The following is a 23,000-nucleotide window of genomic DNA, read 5'->3' on the forward strand; positions in this document are numbered from 1 at the left end:
GAGATATCATGGTGATGGGACCTAAATCTAAGCACAGAATGCATTTATGTTACATATACACCTTATACATACAGCCTGACGGTAATTTAGCCGATATTTTTTATAACTTTGTGCCTTAAACAAAGTGTGTGTACATTCACACAATTCATTTATGTTTCATATACACATTATACACACAGCCTGAAGGTCATTTAATACAATATTTTTTAATAACTTTGTGTATTAAACAAAGTTTGTGTACATTGAGCCATAAGAAAACAAAGGTTTCACTATCTCACTCTCACTCAAAAAAGTCTGTATTTCGGAATATTTGGATATGGGATACTCAATTTGTACTCCTAAATGGCCTCTAAAAAGCAAGGACATGAAAAATATCCCAAATATTATGTAACTATTTAACAATTTGGGAGTTTTTTGGTAAAGGACTACTATTAAAGTAACTTTAATATATGATCAAAATGTGTGACCAATGCTATGTTTATGTACAAGCAGTACACACTTACTTAGAGCCAAGTTTGACCTGTTTCTGCCTCAGGCTTGGATAATATGTGTATTGTGTCTTCTTCCAATTTACAGTATGTTTACACTGATATCTATGAATTTAAATTTTCTGCTTAATCTGGCATGTTTCACATGATTCTTATCATTAAACAATATTTTTTTTTTGTCATGTGCAGAAAATCATAATACAATTTTTTAGAATATTCCAAGCATTCAGTCTTACCCAGTTTGGTGCTGAACAGTTGGCGCAATAGATAGCATAACAGTTGGCGCAATAGATAGCCTCCAGATCATGAGTCTAATGTCTGGACAAGGTACTATCTGTCTGGGGTTTGTATCTTCTTGTTTTTGTATGGGTCTCCTCCCACATTCCAAAAATATACTGATAGGCTTCTGAGAAAGAAAATGAACTACTGTAGTATGTATGTGTGTCCTTGTGATAGGGGATAAAGTTTTAAGCTCTACTGTGGCTGGGACTGATGTGAATGACTGAAATATTCTCTGTAAAGCACTGAGTAATAGGTGCGCGCTATATGAATTACTGTTAATAAATAAATGTATGCTATTTTCTGCCCTTTAAAAACCTTTTCCCTTAATTACTAATTAGCAATTCTCTGCTGTTCATTACATACAGTAATGCTCCTACCCCAAAAATAAAATCAAAGTGAATTTTGAGGAGTAATAATCCTTATCTTAATTTACTGTCTAAAGATGGAAGCCATATATACTGTATGCTGGGCATAATAGTCCTTTTCTTATCTAGATTTTTTTTTTTTACAAATTAATAATAATAATAATAATAATAATTTTATTTATATAGCGCTCTTTCTCCAATAGTACTCAAGGCGCTTAACAGATACATAGCATAATATAGTACAGAAAATAATGAAGTACATTTTCATAAAATTCAGAAGCATGAAGATACTAAAAGGGACACTATGGAAATGCTTGAGTAAACAGGAAAGTCTTGAGTCTACTTTTGAAGGATTCTATAGTTGGGGCCTCTCGCACTGTGCGGGGAAGTGAGTTCCATAGAGTCGGAGCCGAATGACTAAAAGCTCGACCCCCAGATGAATTACGGTAGATTCTAGGTACTGCTAAAAGTTCTTCATCTACAGATCGCAGTAATCGAGTGGGGCAGTATGTGGTCAGAAGCTGTTTCAGGTACCTTGGACTTTGGTCATGTAATGCTTTGAAACTCAGTAAGCCAATCTTGAAGATGATTCGCCATCATACAGGCAGCCAGTGAAGGGAGTAGAGGATAGGTGTTATGTGGCTATAACGGGGCTGGTTGGTTAACAGCCTGGCAGCTGTGTTTTGCACCAGCTGTAAGCGTTGCAATTCTTTTGCTGGTAGACCAAGGTAGAGGGCATTACAGTAGTCTAATCGAGATGATACAAATGCATGTATGACTTTTGGCATATCATCTGAGGGAATTAAGTGCTTGATTCTGGCTATGTTCCTCAGGTGAAAGAATGAGGATTTGATTGTGGCTGATATCTGATGTTTAAGTGTCAATCCACCATCCAGGACAATGCCAAGATTCCGCACACAATCACTGGTCTGTAATTCTGAATCCCCGAGTGTAAGTCCAGTTGGTTGGCTATGCTGCAGTCTTGTCCTTTGATGTTGCAGTCGTATCATAAGGACCTCTGTTTTATCCGGGTTCAGTCGCAGCCAACTGGTGCTCATCCACTCCTGCAGTTCAGCTAGACAGCCATTTAGGGTTGCTATTGGGTTATCAGTGCCCGGAGCAAACGACAAGTACAGTTTTGTATCATCTGCATAGCAGTGGTAGACCAGGCCATGGTGCCTGATTATTTCGCCCAATAGGAGCATGTATTTTGCAAAAAGCATGGGGGATAGTATAGAACCTTGTGGGACACCACATGGCAATGGCACTGGTGGTGATGAGTATAATCCAGACAATACTCTCTGTGACCTGCCTGTTAGAAATTATTTGAACCAGCTCAGGACAGTGCCATCCAGACCACAGAAATGTATCAGTCGCTCAATCAGAAGCGCATGGTCCACGGTATCAAATGCTGCCGAGAGATCCAGAAGGATTAATATTGAACAGTGACCTCTGTCTTTTGCCATCAGAAGATCATTTAACACACACACACCAGGGCTGTTTCAGTGCTATGTCTTCTCCTGAATCCTGATTGAAATGGATCATAAATATCATGGGTTGTCAGGCGGGTTTCCAGTTGATTTGTAACCACTTTCTCAATAACCTTTCCTAGGAAAGGAAGGTTTGATACCGGTCTGTAGTTGGTCATGCAGTCGGGATCTAAATTAGGTTTTTTAAGAAGCAGTCTAACAATTGCTTCCGTTAGATGTCCAGGAAAAATGCCTGTCTGCAAAGAGCATTGAACAATTTTTGCAAAGACAGGACCAATTATATCCATACAACCTATTAGAAGCTTGGTTGAGGCTGGGTCCAGATCACAGGTGGTGGGACGCAAAATCCGAGCAATTTCAGCAGTGTCCTTTACATCCACTGGGTCAAAGCTGGTCCATGAAGGCAGGTAGCTTATATTGGCAGGCTTTGTAGTTTGGCACTCCTTTGATGGCACTGTGGAGATTCCAGCCCGGATGGTGGATATTTTATCTGCAAAGAAGTTTGCAAACTCGTTGCATCTTGCCTGGGAGAGGGTCTCATCAGTCTGCAGGCATGCTGGCTTGCAAAGCATCTCCACTGTGCGGAAAAGTTGAGCTGGCCTATTGTTTGCTGCTGTGATCTCATTTGACAGGAACTGTGATTTCTTATGAGTGATTGTCGATTGATATTCTTCGTTATGCTTTATTAGTTTTATTTTGTCATCCACTAGGTTAGTCTTCCTCCATCGTCTTTCCAGTCTACGCCCCCTTTTCTTGAGCTCACTAACACTGTTGTCAAACCATGGAGCTTGATGTTGTAGTTTACGAGGTCTTATATGCACAGGGGCGATAATATCAATTGCAGCCATAACATGCCTATTATAATAATGGACTAGGGAACAGGGATCTTCACAGGCACCCAGTATAGCAGAGAGATCCAGATGTGCTGCAAGAGCCTGGGGAGTCATACCCCTCCTTGGATGATACCTGGTCAACTCCACGGGCAGAGATCTTATTTGAGGGGTTGCAACTGAGAACCAGAGGGAGTAGTGGTCTGACCAGATGACTGGGTTTATTTTTAGGTCAGTGACTTCTAATTTAATCTGAAAGACAAGATCGAGAGTGTGACCACTTTTATGTGTGGCAGAGGGAATGACCTGTGTGAAGCCCAGACCATTCATTGTGCACAGGAGGTCTTGGCCAAGGCGTGAGAGCTCATCATCCACCCATGCATTGAAATCCCCGAGGATGAGCCATCTTTGATGTTCCAGAACCAGGCCAGCAACAATGTCTGCAATTTCTTGTAGAAATATCTTTCCATCTCCAGGTGGCCGGTAAATGAGAAGTACTCTGAAACCTAATCCTGTCGAATTATGGGCAGCAATGCACTCGAATGAGCGAGTAATTTCAATAGGGTGGACCCTAAGTTTAAGTTATTTTTTGAAGCAGATAGCCACCCCGCCACCCCTGCGGTCCAGTCTTGGGTTGTGGATGACAGAGTAGTTTGTTGGTACTGCAGCCTCCAATATAGGTGCTGCATTTTCATCTAGCCAGGTCTCTGTAATACAGGCTAGATATTGCAGATTCATTAAGGTCAGCAATTGTTGTAGTCTTGTTTCTTATAGATCTGGCATTACAAAGGACTGACCTGATTGGGCATACCAGAGGGTCTTCAGTTTCCTTTATGTTAAGTGCAGGAGCTCTGGGTATGGGGGTCACAAAGCGAGAGTTGACAGTTCTGTCCTTCCAAACAGAGGGCCGTCTTTTGGGTATCACTTCTATTTGATTTTTCTTTGAATATGGGGGTCAGCAGGTGGGCAAAGGACTTAGATGTTTACCAGGGGAAATAAATTTCCGGCCTGCTCGCTTCCCACAAATGCGCCTGTGTTTTCTTTTTAAAATGCCCAGGGATTGGAGAATAGAAGCCTGTGATGGTGTGATAGGAACTGCAGAACGTGGTGGGCGGAGTGAAAGAATGAAGCTGAAGCAATACGTATACATTTGGTCATCAATGACAGATTACTATAAGTTTGAGCTGCATATGATGATGAGAGAGGGAGAGAAAGCAGTGTTTTTTTTTTCTTTTTTCCTTTTTGTGTTTTGTTTTCCCCCAATTCGGTATGTGATCCAAAATTATAATGGGTTTATGAACAAAGTTATTGCTATAACCTATTGGGTATATTTGAAGCAAGTGATAAATAAAATAACTGCTGATTTAGTCAATTATCCTAGGATAGGCAGTCTTTTGGAAAGGTGTTAGAAGCCAATTCCTACTGTGTAGGTGTGAAAAGTCTCAGTGTGAGAGGCCTTTGAAATAGATTTCTTGTGGGGGTAGTGATAACGTGTCCTGGAAATGGATCCTGATTTGAAACAGTGAGCCTTCAGCAATTAAGAGCCTGAATATACTGATATTAGTAGATTAATGCAATAAGTCAGTTATTTGTTGCTCAGAGAACAGAGGTGGATGATGTCTAAGTGAGGGGCTGGATGTAGCCAAAGATAGGTTGTAATCTACAGTACCTTATCTGGGTAATGTCCAATGCAGAGTACAGCAGCTGCTAAACTGAAGGATTTCTCGGTGGAGGTATGCAGAGGATTCAGTCCAGGATTCAATCCAGTGTGTATCTCAGCGCAGGAATGCAATCCGTTGGTTTTGATGAAATGTCCGCGTAGAGTAGTACAAGTTAAAGGTAAGTCCTTGGATATTTATGATGATTCATAGGTCAGTTGTGGTGAATTTAAGCTGTTTTATGGAGATGATCAGGAGCAAACAAAAGGTGAGGCAGCCATCTTGGGCGCCAGTCTAGACCGTCTAGAAATTAAAGATGCTGCCAGTTCCGTTTCCTATCTGCCAGACATGCATAATAGAAGGATGAGCCAAATAGAGATAGATACCAGAGACTAGTGACCATATAGGGTATTCCATAAAGTAGAAATATCCAGGGACATTGGAGTGTGAAGAGTTGATTATACAGTACCATAGATTTACTAAATCATGCTCCTCCCCAGAGTGTTATGGAGATACATAGATTTAAATGGGAGGATAGTGCGGAAAACATCCCTGGGAAAAAGAGGAAGAGCACAATATAGACTTTGGATATATATTATACAGTTGTGCTCATAAGTTTACATACCCTAGCAGAATTTGTGATTTTTTGGCCATTTGTCAGAGAATATGAATAACTCACAAACTTTTCTTGCACTCATGGTTAGTGGTTGGGTGAAGCCATTTATTGTCAAACAACTGTGTTTACTCTTTTTAAATCATAATGACAACAGAAACTACCCAAATGACCCTGATCAAAAGTTTACATACCCCTGTTCTTAATACCGTGCATTGCCCCCTTTATCATCAATGACAGCTTGAAGTATTTTGTGGTAGTTGTGGATGAGGCTCTTTATTTTCTCAGATGGTAAAGCTGCCCATTCTTCTTGGCAAAAAGCATCCAGTTCCTGTAAATTCTTGGGCTGTCTTGCATGAACTGCATGTTTGAGATCTCCCCAGAGTGGCTCAATGATATTGAGGTCGGGAGACTGAGATGGCCACTCCAGAACCTTCACTTTATTCTGCTGTAGCCAATGACAGGTCGACTTGGTCTTGTGTTTTGGATCATTGTCATGTTGGAACGTCCAAGTACGTCCCATGCGCAGCTTCCGGTCTAATGAGTGCAAATTTTCCTCCAGTATTTTCTGATAACATGCTGCATTCATCTTGCCATCAATTTTGACCAAGTTTCCAGTGGCTTTGTAACTCACACATCCCCAAAATATCAGCGATCCACCTCCGTGTTTCACAGTAGGAATGGTGTACCTTTCATCATAGGCCTTGTTGACTCCTCTCCAAATGTAATGTTTATGGTTGTGGCCAAAATGTTAAATTTTGGTCTCATCACTCCAAATAACTTTGTTCCAGAAGTTTTGAGGCTTGTCTCTGTGCTGTTTGGAGTATTGTAAGCGGGATGCTTTGTGGCATTTGCGTAGTAATGGCTTTCTTCTGGCGATTCGACCATGCAGCCCATTTTTCTTCAAATGCCTCCTTATTGTGCATCTTGAAACAACCACACCACTTTTTTCGGAGAGTCCTCTATTTCAGCTGAAGTTATTTGTGGATTTTTCTTTGCATCCCGAACAATTTTCCTGGCAGTTGTGGCTGAACTTTTTGTTGGTCTACCTGACCGTGATTTGATTTCCACAGAATCCCTCATTTTCCACTTCTTAATTAGAGTTTGAACACTGCTGATTGGCATTCTCAATTGCTTGGATATCTTTTTATATCCCTTTCCTGTTTTATACAGTTCAATTACCTTTTCTCGCAGATCCTTTGACAATTCTTTTGCTTTCCCCATGAGTCAGAATCCAGACACGTCAGTGCAGCACTGGATGAAAGATGCAAGGGTCTTTCAGGAGTCCAGAAACTCACTAACCTTTAATACACACACACTGATTACAAGCAAACAGATCACAAGTGAGGATGGTTACCTTTAGTAGCCATTCAAACCAGTTTGTGTCAACTTGTGTGCATGTTATCAGGCCAAAATCTTCAGGGTATGTAAACTTTTGATCAGGGTCATTTGGGTAGTTTCTGTTGTCATTATGATTTAAAAATAGTAAACACAGTTGTTTGACAATAAATGGCTTCACCCAACCACTAACCATGAGTGAAAGAAAAGTTTGTGAGTTATCATTCATATTCTCTGACAACAGAAAATCACAAATTCTGCTAGGGTATGTAAACTTATGAGCACAACTGTATATATATATATATATATATATACTGCTCAAAAAAATAAAGGGAACACTAAAATAACACATCCTAGATCTGAATGAATGAAATATTCTTATTAAATACTTTGTTCTTTACATAGTTGAATGTGCTGACAACAAAATCACACAAAAATTATCAATGGAAATCAAATTTATTAACCCGTGGATGTCTGGATTTGGAGTCACACTCACAATTAAAGTGGAAAAATACACTACAGGCTGATCCAACTTTGATGTAATGTCCTTAAAACAAGTCAAAATGAGGCTCAGTAGTGTGTTTGGCCTCCATGTGCCTGTATGACCTCCCTACAATGCCTGGGCATGCTCCTGATGAGGTGGCGGATGGTCTCCAGAGGGATCTCCTCCCAGACCTGGACTAAAGCATCCGCCAACTCCTGGACAGTCTGTGGTTCAATGTGGCATTGGTGGATGGAGCAAGACATGATGTCCGAGATGTGCTCAATTGGATTCAGGTCTGGGGAACGGGCGGGCCAGTCCATAGCATCAATGCCTTCGTCTTGCAGGAACTGCTGACACACTCCAGCCACATGAGGTCTAGCATTGTCTTGCATTAGGAGGAACCCAGGGCCAACCGCACCAGCATATGGTCTCACAAGGGGTCTGAGGATCTCATCACGGTACATAATGGCAGTCAGGCTACCTCTGGCGAGCACATGGAGGGCTGTGCGGCCCCTCAAAGAAATGCCACCCCACACCATTACTGACCCACTACCAAACCGGTCATGCTGGAGGATGTTGCATGCAGCAGAACATTCTCCTTGGCGTCTCCAGAATCTGTCACGCCTGTCACATGTGCTCAGTGAGAACCTGCCTTAATCTGTGAAGAGCACAGGGCGCCAGTGGAGAATTTGCCAATCTTGGTGTTCTCTGGAAAATGCCAAACGTCCTGCACGGTGTTGGGCTGTAAGCACAACCCCCACCTGTGGACGTTGGGCCCTCATACCACCCTCATAGAGTCTGTTTCTGATCGTTTGAGTAGACACATGCACATTTGTGGCTTGCTGGAGGTCATTTTGCAGGGCTCTGGCAGTGCTCCTCCTGTTTCTCCTTGCACAAAGGCGGAGGTAGCGGTCCTGATGCTGGGTTGTTGCCCTCCTACAGCCTCCTCCATGTCTCCTGATGTACTGGCCTGTCTCCTAGTAGCGCCTCCATGCTCTGGACACTACGCTGACAGACACAGCAAACCTTCTTGCCACAGCTTGCATTGATGTGCCATCCTGGATGAGCTGCACTACCTGAGCCAATTGTGTGGGTTGTAGACTCCGTATCATGCTACCACTAGAGTGAAAGCACCACCAGCTTTCAAAAGTGACCAAAACATCAGCCAGAAAGCATAGGAGCTGAGAAGTGGTCTGTTGTCACCACCTGCAGAACAACTCCTTTATTGGGGGTGTCTTGCTAATTGCCTATAATTTCCACCTATTGTCTATTCCATTTGCACAACAGCATGTGAAATTGATTGTCAATCAGTGTTGCTTCCTAAGTGGACAGTTTGATTTCACAGACGTGTGATTGACTTGGAGTTACATTGTGTTGTTTAAGTGTTCCCTTTATTTTTTTGAGCAGTGTATATATAAAATGTATTTAATAACAGTTTCTTATATAGTGCAGGCAAATTCTGTTGCGCTTTACAATTGGAAATAACAATAATATAACAAAACTGGGTAATAACAAACAGTCAGAGAGGTAGGAAGGCCCTGCTTGCAAGCTTACAATCTATAGAGAAATAGGCATGTATACACAAGGATAGGTGCTATCTATTGCATAGTTGTCCGCCAGGTTGCAAAGGTTCTTGGTGGGCTGAATGATATGGTCATACAGCAATGATAAACCGGGGTCGAGAGGGAGAGTGAAGAATGAGAAGACGTGAGGATATGTGTGGACTGCGCAGAGTGGATGCAATTTGAAAAGAAGGTTTATGAAAGTTATGTGGGTGGTTCTGGAATTTAATATGCTTGCCTAAAGAGGTGAGTTTTCAGGGAACGCTTGAAGGTTTGAAGACTAGAGGAGAGTCTTATTGTGTGTAGTAGGGCATTCCAGAGTCAAGGATGAAACCTAGGCAGCGAGCTTGTGGGGTAGGGTAGATTGTTGAGTTTTCAACAGTGATAGAGATATCAGGTTGGTACCTACTATTGGCCAGTGGAAATATAATTAACTTTGTCTTTGAAATATTAAGTTTGAGGTGGCGAGATGTCACCCAAGATGAAATGGCAGAAAGGCATTCAGTGACACTGCCCAGTACAGATAGGGACAAATCAGGGGAGGATAGGTAGATTTGAGTATCATCTGCGTACAGATGATACTGAAATCCAAAAGAACTGATTAGTTTACCAAGAGATGAGGTATAGATAGAGAAAAGCAGAGGACCCAAGACTGAGCCTTGCGGTACTCCAACTGAAAGAGGTAGCAAAGAGTAGGTAGTTACAGAGATGCAAACACTGAAGGAGCGATTAGATAGGTAGGATAGGAACCAAGAAAGGGCTGTGTCCTTAAGACCCAGGGATTGTAGTGTTTGTATGAGAAGAGAGTGGTCAACAATGTCAAATGCAGCAGATAGATCTATAAGAATAAGTAGTGAGTAATGGCCTTTACACTTCGTAGTGACCAAATCATTAACCACTTTAATTAGTGCTGTCTCTGTGGAGTGTTGGGAATGGAAGCCTGACATAAGTGGGTCCAATAATGTGTGTGAGTTAAGAAAGTGTGTGAGTCGATTGTAGGCAAGTCTCTCAAGTATCTTAGAGAGACAAGGGAGCTGAGAGATAGGGCAGTAGTTTGAGAGAGTGTTAGGGCCAGAATTTTGTTTTTTCAAAATGGGACTAATCACTGCATGCTTTAAGAGTGAAGGAAAAATACCAGTAGAGAGAGAGAGAGATTACAGATGTTAGTTAAGGTAGGGATGAGCACTAGAGACAGAGCTTTACTTATTTGTGAGGGTAAAGGATCAAGAGGAGAGATAGTAGAAAAGCAGGATGAGAAGAGTGATGATACTTAATTTTCATATGTGGGATCAAATGAATAGAGTGCCAGAGGGTTCAGGTAAAGAACGGAGCAGGTCACTGGCTGCCGAAGAGCATACCATTTCATCTCGGATCTTATCAATCTTCTCCTTAAAGTAGGAAGCAAGATCCTGTGCATTGATAGTGGCTGGTGGGGTAGGTGAGGGAGGATTCAGAAGTAATTTAAATGTGTTAAAGAGTCATTTGGGGTTAGAGGATTGAGCAGAGATAAGAGTTTGGAAATATGTTTGTTTGTTTGGCAGTGTCCAGGGAATTTCTATAAGAGTGGTAGACAGTCTTATATGTGAGGAAGTCACTTGAAATACAAGATTTATGCCACTGACGCTCAAGTTTACGTGTGAGTTTTTGTAGTTGCCTTGTTAATTTGGAGTGTCATGGTTGACATCTAGACCTATGTGGAGTGTGATGAGTAGCTGGAGCCACTTCATCAAGGGCTAGTTCTAGAGTCTTGTTCAGGTGTGATACATCCATCTCAGGAGAGGTGAATGCAGAAATAGGTGAAAGCAGTTGTTTGAGTGAAGTGGAAAATTTTGAAGATTAATTGTGTTAACATTTCTGCGGGTTTGAGGAGGATTGGAGGACTTAAGCAACACAGAGTTTGAATTAACGGAGGAGAGCATGCAGGTGATAAGGTTGTGATCTGAGAGGGGGAAAGGAGTGTTAGTGAGTTCAGAGACGGAGCATAGTCTGGTGAATACTAGATCAAGGCAGTAGCCCTCCTGATGAGTAGAGGAGTCAGTCCATTGGGAGAGGCCAAGAGAGGAGGTTAGAGAGAGAAGTTTGGTGGCGTGAGCAGCAGATTTTGGACAATCAATAGCAATATTGAAATCACCCATGATAATGGTGGAGATGTCAGAGGATAGGATGTGAGGGAGCCAGGCAGAAAAATCTTCCAGAAATTGTTTGGGATGCCCAGGTGGGCGATAGATAGCTGCAACACGCAGAGAGAAAGTAGAGTAAACCCTAATGGAATGTACTTCAAATGATGTAAATGTGAGTGATGGAACCTGTGGTAGAACAGTGTATGCGAAAGATTGGGGAAGTAAAAGTCCAACTCCTCCTCCTTTATGGATACCAGGCCTGGAGGTGTGTGTAAAGTGGAGACCACCATGTGCCAGTGCTGCAGGGGAGGCTGTGTCAGATTGTGTGAGCCAGGTTTCTGTTATAGGCAGCAGATTGAAGTTGTTAGATATGAAGAGGTCATGGATGTATGTTCATTTTTTACAAACAGAGCAAATTCCATAAGGCACATTTTAGTGATCTGGAGGGTGATAGAAGACATGTGATGTTTATGAGGTTAGCTGGATTTCTATGTTGCTGCGAATCAGGTGAATGTGAGCGAAGCAAGTGGCTGGGTCCTAGATTTGGTGCACACACACACACACACACACACACACACACACACGTGCTTGACAGTGTGTATACAGTACCTTTCAGAATTATCTATATTTCTACTGTAAATTGGTCTAAAAGTACCTCAGATTTTCACACAAGTGCTAAAAGTAGATACAGAGAACCAAATCAAACAAATGAGACAAAAAAATTAGACATGCTCATTTTATTGTTGAGTAAAATGATCCAATATCACATATTTGTGAGTGGCAAAAGTATGTGAACCTTTGCTTTCAGTATCTTTTCCTTTAGGCTATTCTGGTATAATTCAGAATTCATTGCTCTATTAATAAAGGCAAGTTGTCCTGGGCCAGATGCAGCAAAACAGGACCATCATACCACTACTGCCGTGTTTCACAGATGGTAAGAGGTTTTTATGCTGGAATGCAGCGTCCTCTTTTCTCCAAACATAAAGCTTCTCATTTAAACCAAAAAGCTCTATTTTGGACTACTCTATCCACAAAACATTGTTCCAATAGCCTTATGGCGTGTCCAGGTAATTTTTAGCAAACTGCATATGGGCAGCAATGTTCTTTTTGTAGAGCAGCAACTTTCTCCTTGCAATCCTGCCATGCATACCATTGTTGTTCCATGTGATAGTGGACTCATGAACATTAGCTAATGGGAGAAAGGCCTTCAGTTGCTTAGAGGTTGCCTTGGGTTCTATTGTGACGTTGTGAACTATTAGACACCTTACTCTTGGCATACTATTTGTTGGTCGACCACTCATGGGGAGGATAATAATGGTCTGGAATTTCCTCCATTTGCACTCAGTCTGTGTGACTGTTGATTGATGGAGTCCAAACTCTTTTGAGATGGTTTTGTAACCTTTACCAGCTTGATGAGCATCAACAACTCTTCTTCTGAGATCGTCAGAAATTATATTGTTTCGTGGCATGATACACTTCCACAAACATGTGTTGTGAACCACACACTTTGATAGATCCCTGTTCTTTTTAAAAGACAAGTTGTTCACTCACACCTGATTGTCATCCCATAGATTGAAAATACCTGAATTTAATTTCACTTTAAAAATATATGCTAAGCCTAAAGGTTTACATACTTTTACCACTCATAGATATCTGATATTGGATAATTTTCCTCAATAAAAAGAATTAGCACGTCTATTTTATTTTTTGTCTCATTTGTTTGATTTGGTTCTCTTAATCCAATTTTTGGACTTTGTTTTAAAAGCTAAAAATCTAAATCTCTCTGCACGTTACATCTGCCCCATCTTCAGTGCAACATGGTTTTGCCCAGTTGTGTGCTTTTTTGCTTTTCTTTTAAAACTCAATTAGGCTCAGTGGCCCTCATTCCGAGTTGTTCGCTCGGTATTTTTCATCGCATCGCAGTGAGAATTCTCTTAGTGCGCATGCGTAATGTTCGCACTGCGCATGCGTCAAGTAACTTTACTAAGAAGAAAGTAATTTTACTCACGGCTTTTTCGTCGCTCCGGAGAACGCATTGTGATTGACAGGAAATGGGTGTTACTGGGCGGATGTACGGCGTTTTAGGGGCGTGTGGCAGGAAACGCTACCGTTTCCGGAAAAAACGCAGGCGTGTCTGGAGAAACGGTGGGAGTGCTTGGGCGAACGCTGGGTGTGTTTATGACGTCAGCCGGGACCGAAAAGCACTGAATTGATCGCACAGGCAGAGTAAGTCTGGAGTTACTCAGAAACTGCTAACTCGGTTTTGATCGCAATATTGCGAATACATCGGTCGCACATTTAAGATGTTTAGATTCACTCCCAGTAGGCGGCGGCTTAGCGTGTGTAACTCTGCTATAATCGCCTTGCGAGCGAACAACTCGGAATGAGGGCCAGTGTGTTTATCATGGCTTTCCGCAGTCCCCAATTCAAGTGATGTCTTATTTCCTGAATGTCCAGATTTTGCTAAGTGAAAAAATAAGAATTTACTTACCGATAATTCTATTTCTCGTAGTCCGTAGTGGATGCTGGGAACTCCGTAAGGACCATGGGGAATAGCAGCTCCGCAGGAGACTGGGCACAAAAGTAAAAGCTTTAGGACTACCTGGTGTGCACTGGCTCCTCCCCCTATGACCCTCCTCCAAGCCTCAGTTAGGATACTGTGCCCGGACGAGCGTACACAATAAGGAAGGATATTGAATCCCGGGTAAGACTCATACCAGCCACACCAATCACACCGTACAACCTGTGATCTGAACCCAGTTAACAGCATGATAACAGAGGAGCCTCTGAAAAGATGGCTCACAACAATAATAACCCGATTTAGTTAACAATAACTATGTACAAGTATTGCAGACAATCCGCACTTGGGATGGGCGCCCAGCATCCACTACGGACTACGAGAAATAGAATTATCGGTAAGTAAATTCTTATTTTCTCTGATGTCCTAGTGGATGCTGGGAACTCCGTAAGGACCATGGGGATTATACCAAAGCTCCCAAACGGGCGGGAGAGTGCGGATGACTCTGCAGCACCAAATGAGAGAACTCCAGGTCCTCCTCAGCCAGGGTATCAAATTTGTAGAATTTTACAAACGTATTTGCTCCTGACCAAGTAGCTGCTCGGCAAGGTTGTAAAGCCGAGACCCCTTGGGCAGCCGCCCAAGATGAGCCCACCTCCCTTGTGGAGTGGGCATTTACAGATTTTTGGCTGTGGCAGGCCTGCCACAGAATGTGCAAGCTGAATTGTACTACAAATCCAACGAGCAATAGTCTGCTTAGAAGCAGGAGCACCCAGCTTGTTGGGTGCATACAGGATAAACAGCGAGTCAGATTTTCTGACTCCAGCCGTCCTGGAAACATATATTTTCAGGGCCCTGACAACGTCTAGCAACTTGGAGTCCACCAAGTCCCTAGTAGCCGCAGGCACCACCATAGGTTGGTTCAGGTGAAACGCTGAAACCACCTTAGGGAGAAACTGAGGATGAGTCCTCAATTCCGCCCTGTCCGAATGGAAAATCAGATAAGGGCTTTTACAGGATAAAGCCGCCAATTCTGACACGCGCCTGGCCCAGGCCAGGGCCAACAGCATGACCACCTTCCATGTGAGATATTTTAACTCCACAGATTTAAGTGGTTCAAACCAATGTGACTTTTGGAACCCAAAAACTACATTGAGATCCCAAGGTGCCACTGGAGACACAAAAGGAGGCTGTATATACAGTACCCCTTTTACAAACGTCTGAACTTCAGGGACTGAAGCTAGTTCTTTTTGGAAGAAAATTGACAGGGCCGAAATTTGAACCTTAATGGACCCCAATTTCAGGCCCATAGACACTCCTGTTTGCAGGAAATGTAGGAATCGATCCAGTTGAAATTCCTCCGTCGGCCTTACTGGCCTCGCACCACGCAACATATTTTCGCCAAATGCGGTGATAATGTTTTGCGGTTACATCCTTCCTGGCTTTGATCAGGATAGGGATGACTTCATCCAGAATGCCTTTTTCCTTCAGGATCCGGCGTTCAACCGCCATGCCGTCAAACGCAGCCGCGGTAAGTCTTGGAACAGACAGGGTCCTTGCTGGAGCAGGTCCCTTCTTAGAGGTAGAGGCCACGGATCCTCCGTGAGCATCTCTTGAAGTTCCGGTTACCAAGTCCTTCTTGGCCAATCCGGAGTCACAAATATAGTGCTTACTCCTCTCCATCTTATAATTCTCAGTACCTTGTGTATGAGAGGCAGAGGATGGAACACATACACTGACCAGTACACCCACGGTGTTACCAGAGCGTCTACAGCTATTGCCTGATCTGCTGAGGAAGTCTGCTTCCCAGTTGTCCATTCCCGGAATGAACACTGCTGACAGTGCTATCACATGATTTTCCGCCCAGCGAAGAATCCTTGCAGCTTCTGCCATTGCCCTCCTGCTTCTTGTGCCACCCTGTCTGTTTACGTGGGTGACTGCCGTGATGTTGTCCGACTGGATCAACACCGGCTGACCTTGAAGCAGAGGTCTTGCTAAGCTTAGAGCATTGTAAATGGCCCTTAGCTTCAGGATATTTATGTGAAGTGATGTCTCCAGGCTTGACCATAAGCCCTGGAAATTCCTTCCCTGTGTGACTGCTCCCCAGCCTCGCAGGCTGGCATCCGTGGTCACCAGGACCCAGTCCTGAATGCCGAATCTGCGGCCCTCTAGAAGATGAGCACTCTGCAACCACCACAGGAGGGACACCCTTGTCCTTGGTGACAGGGTTATCCGCTGATGCATCTGAAGATGCGACCCGGACCATTTGTCCAGCAGGTCCCACTGGAAAGTTCTTGCGTGGAATCTGCCGAATGGGATTGCTTCGTAGGAAGCCACCATTTTTCCCAGAACCCTTGTGCATTGATGCACTGCGACTTGGCTCGGTTTTAGGAGGTTCCTGACTAGCTCGGATAACTCCCTGGCTTTCTCCTCCGGGAGAAACACCTTTTTCTGGACTGTGTCCAGGATCATCCCTAGGAACATGTCACAACTGAGGGCCTGAGCTGACGGGAGGCAGCCTCAGTTGTAGGGGCTGAGATGTAACGGAACCTGGGAGGTTGTATCAGACCCCTAGACATGTAAGTAACATGTAGAATAACTGCCCGAAGGCGTGACCACGACAACCAGGATAAAAGTCAATGATGTTTATTATGACAAACTCCGTAACACAGCAGCAGTAAAAGGAAACATAAAAGTCAACAGAGGATAAATACAATTCCTGGGTACTACAGGGTGGCAAGGGCCACAGGCACTGGTAGTGTGAGACAGTTCTTATAATCTTCTAGTTGGAAAGTCCTTACCAGGCCTGACTGTAGCAATGGAGAGAACCCAGGATCGTACCAGCTGATGTTCCAGGAAAGGCTGGGCTGCTGAAGGTAAAATGGCTGCTGTGGATACTGGCTGGAACCAGACTGTTGTTGGTACGGAGTGGATACTGGCTGGAACCAGTTAAATAATAAACGAACTTGAGAGCGATGAAATAATAATGAAGTTTGGAGTTTGAGAGCGGTGAAATAATAATACCGGTGGAGAGTGGTAAACTGCAGAAAAGGACACCGGCCCTTTAAGAGAAGCTGTACACTGCTGGAAGCTGGGCTGGAAGCAGGTGATTGTTTGAGCTGGAAACAGGTGAGTCCAGAATGGATCGGAGAGTCAGGCTACACCGCAGATGGAATGCTGGTGCGGGTCTCTATAGCAGAAGTCTGGAGACAGGAGCTGGAACCTGGAAGACAACCACAGGAGAGAGACAAACTGGAACTAGGTTAGACAACCAAAGCACTGACGCCTTCCTTGCTCAGGCACAGCTTACTTATACCTGCAGCAAGGAAGGGGTTGGCTAGGCAATTATGCAAATCAACAATACAGACAGCAGATTGGTGGAAATGATCAGATGACAAAATCCAAGATGGCTGCGCCCATGCAGACACTTGGAGGGAAGTTTGGTTTGTAATCCATGTGAGAATTGAAGCAGCAATGGCGGCGCCGGCCACAGGAGACAGGAGACGCCAGACTGATGAATGCACATCCAAACCACGCGGGCACAGCGGAGGCCGCGGCTGACGTAATCGCCACTCTGACACTTTGCATGCAGAAACTCAGGGACGGCGGCGGAGGCCGCGGGAGACGCCATGCCAGATGTAATATGGCGTTTACTGTGACCGCGTCTCAGAGAGACAGGAGAGGATGCAGGAATGTAAACATCAGGATAACAGATGGGATCCGGTCCTGGAGTGCTGAGCCAGCCTTAGGAGGCATCTGAAGGGTAAGTAATGGCGTCCAGATACCCGGATCGTGACAGCACCCCCCCTTTAGGAGTGGCCCCAGGACACTTCTTAGGCTTTAAAGGAAACTTTGCGTGGAAATTTCGGACCAAGGCAGGAGCATGGACGTCTGAGGCATTGGTCCAAGAGCGTTCTTCAGGACCATAGCCCTTCCAGTCAATGAGGTATTGTAACTGACCGTAACGGAAACGTGAGTCCAAAATCTTGGCCACCTCGTACTCGACTCCCCGTTGAGTCTGAACTTTGGGAGCTGGAGGAAGTGCGGAATGAAACCGATTCAGGATCAGCGGTTTCAACAAAGAAACATGAAATGTCCTGGGTATTTTCAAGAAGGATGGTAACTGTAACCTGTAGGCAACAGGATTGATGACTTGTTCAATCTTGAAGGGTCCGATGTAGCGAGGTGCACATTTCATGCTGGGAACTCTCAACCTCAAATTCTTCGTGGACAGCCACACACGATCACCCACCTTGAGAGCAGGAACCACTCTACGCTTCCTATCGGCAAACTTCTTATACCTGAATGAGGCTTTAAGCAGGGCTGCGCGGACGTTCCTCCAGTTATTTGAAAACTGACGCAAGGTGACATCCACTGCTGGAACAGAAGTTGCGGGAAGCGGTTGGAATTCTGGGACTTTAGGGTGGAATCCATAATTAATGAAGAATGGTGTAGAAGAAGATGAGGAATGGTATTGATTGTTGTGGCTGAACTCGGCCCAAGGAAGGAGTTGAACCCAGTCATCTTGAGAGGAAGACACATATATACGGAGGAAGGCCTCCAAGTCCTGATTCACCCTCTCGGTTTGACCATTGGTCTGAGGATGGTAAGCCGTGGAAAACTTTAACTTGACTTGGAGGGCTTGACACAAACTTCGCCAAAATTTGGCTACAAATTGTACTCCACGATCCGAGATGATCTCTTCAGGAAGACCGTGAAGTCGGAAGATCTCTTGTATAAACACTTGAGCCAACTTGGAAGCTGACGGAAGACCGGTGAGAGGGATGAAATGTGCCATCTTGGTGAACCGGTCAACTACCACCCAGATGGTATTAAACTTGTTGCAGATAGGTAGATCGGAAACAAAGTCCATCGACAAATGGGTCCAAGGTCGACGGGGAACAGATAATGGAACCAGTTGCCCCGCAGGCGACTGGCGGGAGACTTTGTGTTGGGCACACTTTGGGCAGGAGGCAATAAATTCCATAACGTCCTTCTTCAGTGTTGGCCACCAGTAGGACCTAGAAATAAATTCAAGGGTTTTCTGAATGCCTGTATGTCCAGCAAAACGGGAAGCATGGGCCCAATGCATGAGCTTCTTCCTTAGAACTGGCTTAACAAAACTTTTCCCTGGTGGAGGCGTAGAGTCCATCCCTACCGTGGAGAATGCCAACGGATTAATAATAGGATGCTTGTCTGCAGACTCGGACTCATTTTCTTGCTCCCATGAGCGGGAAAGGGCATCGGCCTTACGATTCTGAGAATCCGGACAGAACTGGAGTTTAAAGTCAAACCTAGAGAAGAAAAGTGCCCATCTGGCCTGACGAGGATTCAGACATTGTGCGCCTTTGAGATATAAAAGATTTTTGTGGTCGGTAAGTATGGTGATTGAGTGGGAAGCTCCCTCCAACAGGTATCTCCACTCCTCCAGAGCGAGCTTGATGGCTAGCAACTCCTGATCGCCAATGGCATAGTTGCGCTCAGCTGGGGAGAACTTCCGGGAGAAGAAACTGCAAGGATGTAGATGTCCATCTTTGGCCCTCTGGGATAACACTGCTCCTACTCCAACGGAGGAGGCATCTACCTCTAAGATAAAAGGAGAGTCGGTGTCGGGCTGTTTCAGAACTGGTGCAGAGATGAACCGTTGCTTCAGAAGGTGAAAGGCCTGTGTAGCTTCCTCGGACCACTTGGACGGATTAGCACCTTTCTTGGTTAATGCAGTGATAGGCGCCACAATGGTGGAAAAGTCTTGTATAAATTTTCTATAATAATTGGCGAACCCTAAGAACCTCTGGACCCCTTTGAGGCTTAAGGGTATAGGCCAATTCTGGATTGCTTGGAGTTTCTCAGGATCCATCTCTAGTCCGGAACCGGACACAAAGTAACCTAGAAACGGAATGGTTTTAACTTCAAACACACACTTCTCCAATTTACAATAGAGGTGATTGACACGGAGACGGGAAAGAACCTCTTTTACCCAGAAACGATGATCTTCGAGATTATTAGCAAAGATGAGGATGTCGTCTAGATAAACCACGACATGGCGGTACAAGATGTCCCTGAAAATCTCATTCACGAAGTGCTGGAAGACTGCTGGAGCGTTGCTCAATCCGAAGGGCATGACGAGGTACTCATAATGTCCGTCACGGGTGTTAAAGGCGGTCTTCCACTCGTCACCCTCACAGATTCGGATGAGATTGTAGGCACCCCTCAAGTCCAGCTTTGTGAAAATAGTTGCACCACTAACTCTATCAAAGAGCTCGGTAATCAGGGGTAAAGGGTATCGGTTCTTGACGGTAATATCGTTCAGACCTCTGTAGTCGATGCACGGACGCAGGCCACCGTCTTTCTTCTTAACGAAGAAGAAGCCTGCGCCGGCTGGAGAAGAAGATGGTCGGATGAAACCCTTCGCCAGGTTCTCTTTGATGTACTCTTCCATGGAGTGTGTCTCAGGCAGAGACAACGGATAAGTTCGGCCTCGCGGTGGAACCTTCCCTGGAATGAGGTCGATTGGGCAGTCCCATTCTCTATGAGGAGGAAGGATATCAGCAGAGGCTTTACTGAACACGTCCGTGAAGTCTTGATATGGAGGAGGCGGAACATCAGATGACCTGGGGAAGGAAGAACAAACAGGAAGAACTTTGGCTAAACAAGTCTCAGCACAGGAGGGACCCCATGCCAGTATTTGCGTAGTCGTCCAGTCAATTGATGGGTTGTGGAGACGGAGCCATGGAAGGCCTAAAACAACTGGATGTGTGGCTCTTGGAATCACTAAAAAAGAAATATACTCAGAATGAAGAACTCCCACTCTCAGACGAACTGGAAGAGTCCTTAAGGAAATGACTGCGTCAAAAATCTTGCTGCCATCCACGGCAGTCAAAGAGATGGACGAGGACAGTCTCTCGGTGGGTAGGGACCACCGTTTAACATAAGCTTCGGTTATGAAATTCCCAGCTGCTCCAGAATCAAGGAGGGCAATGACGTTCCTGTAACGTTGAGCAATTTGGAGCGACACTGGGAGGTTACAGTCATAAGGAGATGGAGAGGAGATCATTACTCCTAGCCGGCCCTCTCCTTGGCGAGCTAGGATCTGGAGTTTCCCGGACGTTTGGGACAGGCATTGATAGTGTGCGACGGAGCTGCACAGTAGAGACAGAGAGACTCAGAGAGACGTCTTCGGCGCTCAGCGGGAGATAGACGGGAACAACTAATTTGCATAGGCTCATCCTTGGATGGAGATGGTTGACGAGGAGGAGGAGCAGAAGATTTAGGAGTAGATGATCTTCCTCGCTCAGTTGCTCTCTCTCTGAAACGTAGATCAACCTTCGTGCAAAGAGAAATTAGCTCATCCAACTTAGAGGGCAAGTCTCTGGTAGCTAACTCATCCTTGATGCGTTCTGATAAGCCATGCCAGAATGCAGCATACAGGGCCTCGTCGTTCCATGCCAGTTCGGATGCCAGGATTTTAAACTGTATAAGATACTGTCCCACAGTACGTGTTCCCTGGCGTAAACGGAGAATCTCAGATGAAGCAGATGTTATCCGGCCTGGCTCGTCGAAGATGCGCCTGAATGTAGCTACAAAGTCAGTATAGGAGGATAGCAGGGGATCAGACTTCTCCCATAAAGGTGATGCCCAGTCAAGGGCTGAGCCACTGAAAAGGGAGATGATATAGGCAATTTTGGTACGGTCACTGAAGAAATTGCCAGGTAGAAGCTCAAAGTGGATTTCACATTGATTGAGAAATCCCCTGCAGAACCTTGGAGATCCATCAAACTTTGCTGGCGTTGGAAGATGAAGATGTGGACTGGAAATGGGTAAGGTGGGTGGGGTTACAGCTGGTGTCACTGTAGTGGACGCACCGGACGTGCCAGGTCCACGGAGGGTCGTTTGAATCCCATCCAGCCGTGTAGAGAGATCCTGGAGACAGCGGATGATGTGGCCCTGTGCAGCCTCCTGATGTTCAAGTCGGGCTGCCAGTTCTTGCATTGGCCTGGTCGCTTGATCCTGGTCTCCGGCTGGATTCATTAGGTCAGTGCTTACTGTCACAACTGAGGGCCTGAGCTGACGGGAGGCAGCCTCAGTTGTAGGGGCTGAGATGTAACGGAACCTGGGAGGTTGTATCAGACCCCTAGACATGTAAGTAACATGTAGAATAACTGCCCGAAGGCGTGACCACGACAACCAGGATAAAAGTCAATGATGTTTATTATGACAAACTCCGTAACACAGCAGCAGTAAAAGGAAACATAAAAGTCAACAGAGGATAAATACAATTCCTGGGTACTACAGGGTGGCAAGGGCCACAGGCACTGGTAGTGTGAGACAGTTCTTATAATCTTCTAGTTGGAAAGTCCTTACCAGGCCTGACTGTAGCAATGGAGAGAACCCAGGATCGTACCAGCTGATGTTCCAGGAAAGGCTGGGCTGCTGAAGGTAAAACGGCTGCTGTGGATACTGGCTGGAACCAGACTGTTGTTGGTACGGAGTGGATACTGGCTGGAACCAGTTAAATAATAAACGAACTTGAGAGCGATGAAATAATAATGAAGTTTGGAGTTTGAGAGCGGTGAAATAATAATACCGGTGGAGAGTGGTAAACTGCAGAAAAGGACACCGGCCCTTTAAGAGAAGCTGTACACTGCTGGAAGCTGGGCTGGAAGCAGGTGATTGTTTGAGCTGGAAACAGGTGAGTCCAGAATGGATCGGAGAGTCAGGCTACACCGCAGATGGAATGCTGGTGCGGGTCTCTATAGCAGAAGTCTGGAGACAGGAGCTGGAACCTGGAAGACAACCACAGGAGAGAGACAAACTGGAACTAGGTTAGACAACCAAAGCACTGACGCCTTCCTTGCTCAGGCACAGCTTACTTATACCTGCAGCAAGGAAGGGGTTGGCTAGGCAATTATGCAAATCAACAATACAGACAGCAGATTGGTGGAAATGATCAGATGACAAAATCCAAGATGGCTGCGCCCATGCAGACACTTGGAGGGAAGTTTGGTTTGTAATCCATGTGAGAATTGAAGCAGCAATGGCGGCGCCGGCCACAGGAGACAGGAGACGCCAGACTGATGAATGCACATCCAAACCACGCGGGCACAGCGGAGGCCGCGGCTGACGTAATCGCCACTCTGACACTTTGCATGCAGAAACTCAGGGACGGCGGCGGAGGCCGCGGGAGACGCCATGCCAGATGTAATATGGCGTTTACTGTGACCGCGTCTCAGAGAGACAGGAGAGGATGCAGGA

Source organism: Pseudophryne corroboree, chromosome 9, assembly GCF_028390025.1.
Source record: "Pseudophryne corroboree isolate aPseCor3 chromosome 9, aPseCor3.hap2, whole genome shotgun sequence".
Taxonomy (NCBI): domain Eukaryota; kingdom Metazoa; phylum Chordata; class Amphibia; order Anura; family Myobatrachidae; genus Pseudophryne; species Pseudophryne corroboree.